Raw genomic sequence first — 9,424 nt, forward strand, 5'->3', positions numbered from 1 at the left:
CAGTGTATCGTTGGTTTATGAATGTTAACTTACTGTAGACCTTGATGCAGAAGGGTCAGTTCTCTGATTGTCTGACAGTCTCCTCCTCTTTGGACTGGAGCAGTCAGAGGTCGTTGGTGCTGCAGGTGCGAGGCTGTTCATGACCGCCAAATCGTCTTGAGTGTCAAAGGGAACATCCTTTTTAAAAACCTCATGACACAACTCATCCACTGACATAAATTCAGTGGGGTTTTGGACGTCCAAGGACTCCAACTCGCTCTGGAGTAGATTGTCCTGAGGTGGTGGGGGTGCGGTTGGTTCCACAGGTGCAGCAGGGGGAGGGGGAGGCGCAGAGGGCAGCCACCGGGCGAATGCAGGGTCCTCCTCATCTTCGGCAACCCAGCCGCTCATGAAATCGTCTGGATTCCAGTTGATCATAGCTGAGATGTATGAAAAACTGTAAAAACAAAGCAGATTATTTTTTTTTTTTCCCAATCTAACTCCATAAAAACTTCATACTCTCGTCTCCACAAGCTCCTAACAATCATCTTACATGAGTTTTACATAATATGATCCATATTTATGTGCCAAAATGTGTTAAAATATACTGTTCATGGTTGTAAATTAAATTAAAATACTACAAGAAACAGTTAAACAGACTAAAACTGAACTCTGCAGAAACAGGCTTTTGTGTTTTGTGTTTTGTGAGACTTTTGTGTGAGTGTAAACCAGCGCTTCAAACACGTACTCACCAGTTGAACTCGGAGAAATTAGTTGATTTAAACGTTTGGATGCTTAAATGTGTTTGTTTGTGAAAAGTCAAGGAGACAAATGCAAATGTGGCTCACTGTACGATCACTAAGTCAATAATGACAAATGTTTACAAGAGTTCACCTACTACAACTTTGTGGCATCACATCGATGACATCACATAGCACGCCGATCACCGTGGAGACGGCGTCACCGTGGAGACGGCACGATGTCGGTGTGCTGTGGAGACAGAATTCCTTGCTGATTCCATTTTTCTGTTATAATGTGCTGATAAATCCCAACCCTGTGAACCTTCATCCTGCAACAAATATATTTCAGAATAAATCACAATGTCAAATCACAGAGTTTAGTGCTTCATTCTTTGATTCTGCAGAAGTCTTTCCTTGTAAATGGCCATATTTGTTGTTATTGTTGGACCATGAGTGTCTCTGATTGGCTCATCCACCTGTCAATCACACCCATCTGAAGTCAGGGAGATTCACATCTTTGTAAAGTATTGAAGAAGTGTGTGTCCTGGATTCAAGGCGAGAGTAACTCAACAGTCCTGACTTCAGGATGAATTGTTGTTTTAAAATATTTGGTATTTGACTGGTCATTCGTCAGAGTAAAGGCTCCAGTTCTGTATCTTATTTAGCTAATATGATGTTCTCTGCAGACTAAATGTCTAAATACTCTCAATGCTTTTGAAAGTTGCACTAAACAGTGTTATTTATGATTAACATAATCTAACAATGAGCTCGTTTGAGGGGTAAAAAACAAAAGTAAGTCAACTTTATTTATACAGCACTTTTCACAGCTAAAAATAAAAGTGCTTTACAGAACAAAATAATAATTTGAGACGATGTGACAATGTCCTACATGAAAAAATAATTAACAATTATAATTTAAAAAGTAATTAACAATAATAATAAAAATGCACAAATGAACATAACTCGCTGCTGCTTTTGTCAAACAGGAAACACTGACTGGACTCATGGGTTTAACTTCCTGTTTTATGTGACATTTTCACCATAAAAAGACAAAATATTTAGTTTCATACTGTTAATTCATAAGGCCAAAGTCCTAATATTGCACCATTTAAAAACACATGGCACTGCTCACGTTTGTGCAACCTCTGATGTGAGCATGACGGACACCTAATTACACAAAAAGGATTATTTAGCATATTTCTACTAATTTAAATTAAGCAAATTAATCTTAAAAGATCAATTTTAAGATTTTTTTTTACTTGTCTCAATGAAATTTTTAAATTTGTTTCAAGATATTCCATCGTGATCCATCTTATTTAGATATTACAACTTACTCTAAGCACATTATATATTAAATCAAGACACATTGTTGAGGTTTTGCACAAATGCCCGACGTTTTAAATGTTTTGAAACTTGAAACTAATGTAGTTATTTTAAGGCATTTTATCATCAAGTCATTAAACCTGCCTATGAACATCTCAGAAACATCACAACAACCCTATAACTGCTTATACCATTAGCATTAATGCCATGGGACTTTTTTTTACCTCAGTGGTTTTTCATCTGTAAATACAAAGTACTCAACAGACCAATAGACCTTTACACTCTATACACCTGGATTAATCAGATATTTAAACAAAAACACTTTAAAAGTAGATACAAATAGCTTAAATCTCTTTATTGCAGACCTCTTTAAACTTTTTCATACAATAATACATCGGTGAGATCATATTTTCCTGGAGCATATGTCTTGGCGTTGAACATCAGAATGTTATGAGGTAAAATCACAGTTTCACAATAAAGAGGAATATTTTTAAAAATATCAGTATCTGCCCACATTTGTTATCACTTGAGGATAAAGTGGTAACAGTGATGGGGCTTGTGCCTTAGATCTACAGGGGAACAAGAGAAACCTTGTTTACCTGAATTTTATAGAGTCCAATTCAATATCTCCAGACAAAATAAGGTGCTTCAACACATTTAATCTCATAGAGCGCGACACCCTCAAGCATGACGTGCATTATGAGATGATACGCAGAAAAATGTACAAGTTTGCTCCTTCTACTAAGTCCATTAGTAATCATGAGGACACTTTTAAGAAAATCTGTCCTGGGTTTCTCCTAACTTCAAATACCCTTGAACCACCACGTTTAACTCGACAGTCTTTGTGATATGACGACCTCTTCTGGAACAAGTGAATCAAAAGTTCTGATAGTTTGTTCTTGCATGTCGGCTGTGGACAAGGCGACAAAAGGATCCAGGATCTCAGTCCAGAGATGTTCAATGTTGTACAATGGCTCATGTCATTTAAAAACAGTCCTCACCCTCTGCCGCAGAAGGAATGAACTGAAATTTTGAACTTTAGTAACAATGTTGTTCAGGTTCGCCTGTGTTAAGATACAAAAAGACATTTGTATGTAGCACAAATTTCAAAGATTCACAATAAAACAGACAGGTAGAGGTTGTACCTGAGAGATGCCACATCTTTCACAGACGTCGACAGTAAAACCACCAGCACGTCCAGTTAAAGCCTGTGAAAACAAGAGCTGCAAGATTAGCTTGTGCTAATGGACAAGTATCCAGCCCCCCTCCCCCAGTTCACCTAAAAAGAGTAAATCTACAACTAAATGTGTAATAAAACATATAGTACAACATGACAGTTTTCTTGTATTTAATAATAATGATAAAGATATTAGTGTTTAGTGGCTGTGCTGAAAGCACCTGGTACACTCAGTACAGACTGTTTTTTGCATTTATAAATTATGAATAACTTTGTAAATATGTGAACTAACCAGCACAGTCACAAACTGATGTTCCGCTGCATTTTACTTTTTAAACTTTTTTTTTTGTTTTTTTTTTTTTGCACCAACATTTTTAACTATAATCTATAATATAATAATTTTAAAGTAATCAGCTATAAAATATTTCATTATGGTTTTCCATTTTTGCTGTGTGCCTCTAAATAATACCTTAAATGACAAAGGCTCAATGTTTACATCTTTTGAAAGTTGAGGGCAACAATTTTGCTGATGTGGGAGTCAAAAGAGCTGCGTTTACACTTGCCTTTTCGTCAATTTGTGATCAGTCGGCTCACTGGATTACTGTTTTTTGTCGTGAGTCTTTTGTCCTGATTGTGTTGCTTAGCTAATTTTTTATTTGGTCATTTCCACATGTGCTGTGTGTCTAATGGTCTATATGTATGTTTTGTGTGTGTTAAAGTGCTAATATTCGTGTAATATTCTTGTTTAGTCTTGGTCTCGTAACTTGTGGCTGTTTGTATTTCTACAGATGAAACCGTTAGTGCTAAAGTGCTAGTGGGGCCTAGTAGCTCGTCTTAGCTGGATCCTTATGATGTTTGTGTTAAGTTCTGGTCTATATTTATGTTTTTGTGTGCATAAAAGTGGTAATATTCTTGTTTACCTGGGGATGTTTGTATTTAACCGGATATAACTTTTTAGTGTGTAAAGTCTTAGTCGGGCCTAGTAGCGAGCTTATCTTAGCTGGATCCTGTTCTAGTCCTTGTCAAATACTGGTTGAGTTCCTTCTGCAGGGAGTAGACTGTAAACTTGCAGCTTAGGACAAAACTGTGCTGTTTGTTAGGAACCATTTTCAGTCTGGATTTGGTTTAGTCGTGGTTTTGATCAGTATTGTTCTGTGTGATCTTATGCGTCTCAGAACAGATAGGATTTTTCACTTGTGTTTTGGTCCTGGTCTGGTTCTGGTCTGGTCCTTGTCCTGTCCTGGTCTGGTCCTGGTCTGGTCCTTGTCTGGTCCTGGTCTGGTCCTTGTCTGGTCCTGGTCTGGTCCTTATCTGGTCTTGGTCTGGTTCTGGTCTGGGTCTGGTCTGGTCCTGGTCCTGGTCTGGTCCTGGTCTGGTCCTTATCTGGTCCTTATCTGGTCCTGGTCTGGTCCTGGTCTGGTTCTGGTCTGGTCCTTGTCCTGGTCTGGTCCTTGTCTGGTCCTGGTCTGGTCCTTATCTGGTCTTGGTCTGGTTCTGGTCTGGGTCTGGTCTGGTCCTTGTCTGGTCCTGGTCTGGTCCTTATCTGGTCTTGGTCTGGTTCTGGTCTGGGTCTGGTCTGGTCCTGGTCCTGGTCTGTTCCTGGTCTGGTCCTTATCTGGTCCTTATCTGGTCCTGGTCTGGTCCTGGTCTGGTCCTGGTCCTGGTCCTAGTCTGGTCCTGGTCTGGTCCTTATCTGGTTCTGGTCTGGTCCTGGTCCTGGTCTGGTCCTGATCTGGTCCTGATCTGGTTCTGGTCTGGTCCTGGTCTGGTCCTGGTCTGGTCCTAGTCTGGTCCTAGTCTGGTCCTGGTCTGGTCCTGGTCTGGTTCTGGTCTGGTTCTGGTCTGGTTCTGGTCTGGTCCTGGTCTGGTCCTGGTCTGGTCCTGGTCTGGTCCTGGTCTGGTCTTACTGTGATTGTAAGTGTCTTATACAGTTTATACTAATTCATTATGGTCATCACTTTGCTTCAAATGGTTCTGGTCCGAGAGCAGAAAAGTTTAGAATTACACACACCTTTGTAATAATGTGAGATGTTTTATGACAACAGACTGCAGTGTATTGGCATTTATCATGGTTGGGTCCCTTTTAACGATAAAAATACCAATAAAAACAGTTGTTATTGTCGTCACATTAGTTTTCTCATCATTATTCCGAGCCATTTTAGCTGCAGTAATAACTAATAATAAGGTCACAATGTAAAGGTTCTTCTGTCATACTGTCCTTATGATAAAAATAGTAATATAACAGTTGTTTGTTTAGCACCACTGCTGTTACCACAAACTTGTATTGGGCGACAGTAGCTCAGTTGGTCGAGGGTGCGAATCCCACTACACATGAAACCCCCCCCCCCAAAAAACAAGATTGAGTCTTGAAGGTGGAAAAGCACTGTATAAAAATGTGACCATGACCATAAACTGTTTTTAGTGTTTTTTACATTATTATATTGTACATTATTTCACGACAATGGCAGTAATGATTATTCATCAGGTGTTTTAAGGATGTTTTGACGCTAAATATGAGGAGCAGATGTGCTTTTTGGTTCAGTCCCGGTTTCCTCCTGGTTTACTCTTGGTTTAGTTTAGTCCTTGGTTCAGTCCCGGTTCAATCCTGGTTTAATCCAGACTCTGGTTTCCTCCTCTTGCAGCTCTCCCTGTAGTGCCGCTCCTGGACTTGAAAAGTCCGGTCCAGGATCCAGGTCTGGACGGAGGGATCCACCTGCAGCTCCACAGTGACCTCCTTAAACACTTTACACGTGGACACCTGCAGGAGAGGAGGGGAACAGCAGGTCAGGTACTAGTTCTAACATTGGCTGTGTCTCAATTCGCCAAATGCACCCTTCAAGGGTCCTTACGAAGTACTCTTCAAAAGTGCAGTTTGAAGGTTCCGGTGGAGAATCTGCCCTCCTCAGTGTAGCCGCCATCTTGCTGAAGTGGGACAGGCCCACACCACGGACCGCACTTCCACCGCTGTCTTTGAACGTACGATACGCACATTACGTACGTTATTTTTAATGATTTATTATTTAATAGAAAAAAAGTCAAGATGTCGTCGTCACAGCCGTTTCTTTCTGTTTAGATTGAATATCAATAGGCAAATATAACGTTCGAGGTGATTTTTTTTCTCAATTGTAGCTACTTCATAACTTAAACAAAATATACCTTGTGAAAACGTAATAACAGAGACAGAGGTAACAATATCATTTTCACATTCATAGTCTATAAACCAGAGAACACTGATTAGTTGTACATATAGTGGGATATTGCAGTTTAATGGTTCGGTATTTTGGCCAGTGTCTACACCACTTTAATAACAGTAGAGGGCACTGTTTCCCTTCTATGCCGTGCCAGTTCTTTTCATCTGATTATTATAAGGTATTTTCTAGCAGTGCAGCGCTACATCAAACTAGTATCTTGATTTACTAACACGAAAGTAAATGACACGTGCCAACGAGGGGCGCAGACCTATGGAATGTACCGGAACACATGAAGATTTTGTGCACGTCTCAGGACTCTCTTCTGTCCTTTCCTCAGAGTCCGTTGTTTCATTGTTCACATTACCTGTGTGCAACTCATTAAACTCTTCTGACTTTACGTTTCAGTCTCTTGGTCTTTGACGCTTACAATAGAAACGAAGATTCTTACATTATTCTTATTGCAGTAATAATTTTTAATGATAATAATGTCTTCTTATTGTCTAGCAATAACTGCACATTCCTTTATTCCATGTAACTCCTTTTTAATCATCAAACACACTGTACAGATCTTTATTCAGATTTAACAGTTTCATGTTGCTCTGTTGTAGATGAGGTAAACCAGTACGAACATTTGAACGTATATTGCGCAACGGACTCCATTTTCTTCTCTTTTTTGCGTAGGCGCGGTGCATGACGGGATATAGAAGTGCGTGAAGTGTGCACGGATGCAGGCTTCAGTTACGTCCGATCTCCATGGAAACGGTGCAAAGGGAAGGGCAGGTTTGTCGGCCGCATTCAGTAGGGTGGGGTGAAATGGGACAGCCCTTGTCGCGCCGGAAATCACGTCACTGCCCTTCGAACCGCCCTTCCAATGGTGATTCTAAGGCCAGGTGGGCGAATTGAGACACAGCCATTGGCTGTGTCTCAATTCGCCAAATGCACCCTTCAAGGGTCCTTACGAAGTACTCTTCAAAAGTGCAGTTTGAAGGTTCCGGTGGAGAATCTGCCCTCCTCAGTGTAGCCGCCATCTTGCTGAAGTGGGACAGGCCCACACCACGGACCGCACTTCCACCGCTGTCTTTGAACGTACGATACGCACATTACGTACGTTATTTTTAATGATTTATTATTTAATAGAAAAAAAGTCAAGATGTCGTCGTCACAGCCGTTTCTTTCTGTTTAGATTGAATATCAATAGGCAAATATAACGTTCGAGGTGATTTTTTTTCTCAATTGTAGCTACTTCATAACTTAAACAAAATATACCTTGTGAAAACGTAATAACAGAGACAGAGGTAACAATATCATTTTCACATTCATAGTCTATAAACCAGAGAACACTGATTAGTTGTACATATAGTGGGATATTGCAGTTTAATGGTTCGGTATTTTGGCCAGTGTCTACACCACTTTAATAACAGTAGAGGGCACTGTTTCCCTTCTATGCCGTGCCAGTTCTTTTCATCTGATTATTATAAGGTATTTTCTAGCAGTGCAGCGCTACATCAAACTAGTATCTTGATTTACTAACACGAAAGTAAATGACACGTGCCAACGAGGGGCGCAGACCTATGGAATGTACCGGAACACATGAAGATTTTGTGCACGTCTCAGGACTCTCTTCTGTCCTTTCCTCAGAGTCCGTTGTTTCATTGTTCACATTACCTGTGTGCAACTCATTAAACTCTTCTGACTTTACGTTTCAGTCTCTTGGTCTTTGACGCTTACAATAGAAACGAAGATTCTTACATTATTCTTATTGCAGTAATAATTTTTAATGATAATAATGTCTTCTTATTGTCTAGCAATAACTGCACATTCCTTTATTCCATGTAACTCCTTTTTAATCATCAAACACACTGTACAGATCTTTATTCAGATTTAACAGTTTCATGTTGCTCTGTTGTAGATGAGGTAAACCAGTACGAACATTTGAACGTATATTGCGCAACGGACTCCATTTTCTTCTCTTTTTTGCGTAGGCGCGGTGCATGACGGGATATAGAAGTGCGTGAAGTGTGCACGGATGCAGGCTTCAGTTACGTCCGATCTCCATGGAAACGGTGCAAAGGGAAGGGCAGGTTTGTCGGCCGCATTCAGTAGGGTGGGGTGAAATGGGACAGCCCTTGTCGCGCCGGAAATCACGTCACTGCCCTTCGAACCGCCCTTCCAATGGTGATTCTAAGGCCAGGTGGGCGAATTGAGACACAGCCATTGAATATGATTTATGAGACAACTAACAAGCTGAAACATGTGCCCCTAGTGGTTTAAAGACGTCATTACAATCCCTCTTAAGCCTGGCTATTATCAGCCCATTTACTGAGGACACATCTGGTCATACAGAGTCATTTTAGGGTTTACTAAACTGGTTTTAGTCGCAGGATCTGGCAACCCAAAGCTATGTGACAGGATAATCACCACATGTAACAAAAACAACATTTACATCACGTTTGAAAAACTCTTTACCTCGTGAAAGTTGAGTTTCTTGAACATGTTGATGCTGATCTGATTTTCCAAACCAATTTTCACCTGGAACTTTTTAATCCTGAGTTTGGAGATTACTGCACAAACAGAGTGGACTGATTACACTGATAAAGTGGCCGAATTATAAGCCGAGATTTATTTAACAATATGCAAGTTTATTTTTCTTTAACATTACATAATTGATAATTGATTGACTTTATGAAACATGGTGCATGTATATTATTTGTTTTGTTAAAAAAGGTTTTTCAGTGGTTAGTGAAAAATGGGACACTTTTCCTATGAGATGTAGTGATGTAAGTGTCTTCTGGAAATTTAACAATTACTAAGATTAGTAAAGTTAAAGTGCTGAATTTTTATATCTGTGTCCCAGCTCGCTCGTTGTTGATAATTATTGTGAGAAATCATTAACATGATCAGTGTGTTCACATAGATGATTATCATTATTAATAATGTGTAACTAAAGGCAAACTGAGCAAATTTGTTATTTCAGAAGAGCGTCTCAAACTGGTCACCCTTTGTATGACTCAGTG

The sequence above is a fragment of the Periophthalmus magnuspinnatus genome, chromosome 15, assembly GCF_009829125.3.
Source record: "Periophthalmus magnuspinnatus isolate fPerMag1 chromosome 15, fPerMag1.2.pri, whole genome shotgun sequence".
Lineage (NCBI taxonomy): Eukaryota > Metazoa > Chordata > Actinopteri > Gobiiformes > Gobiidae > Periophthalmus > Periophthalmus magnuspinnatus.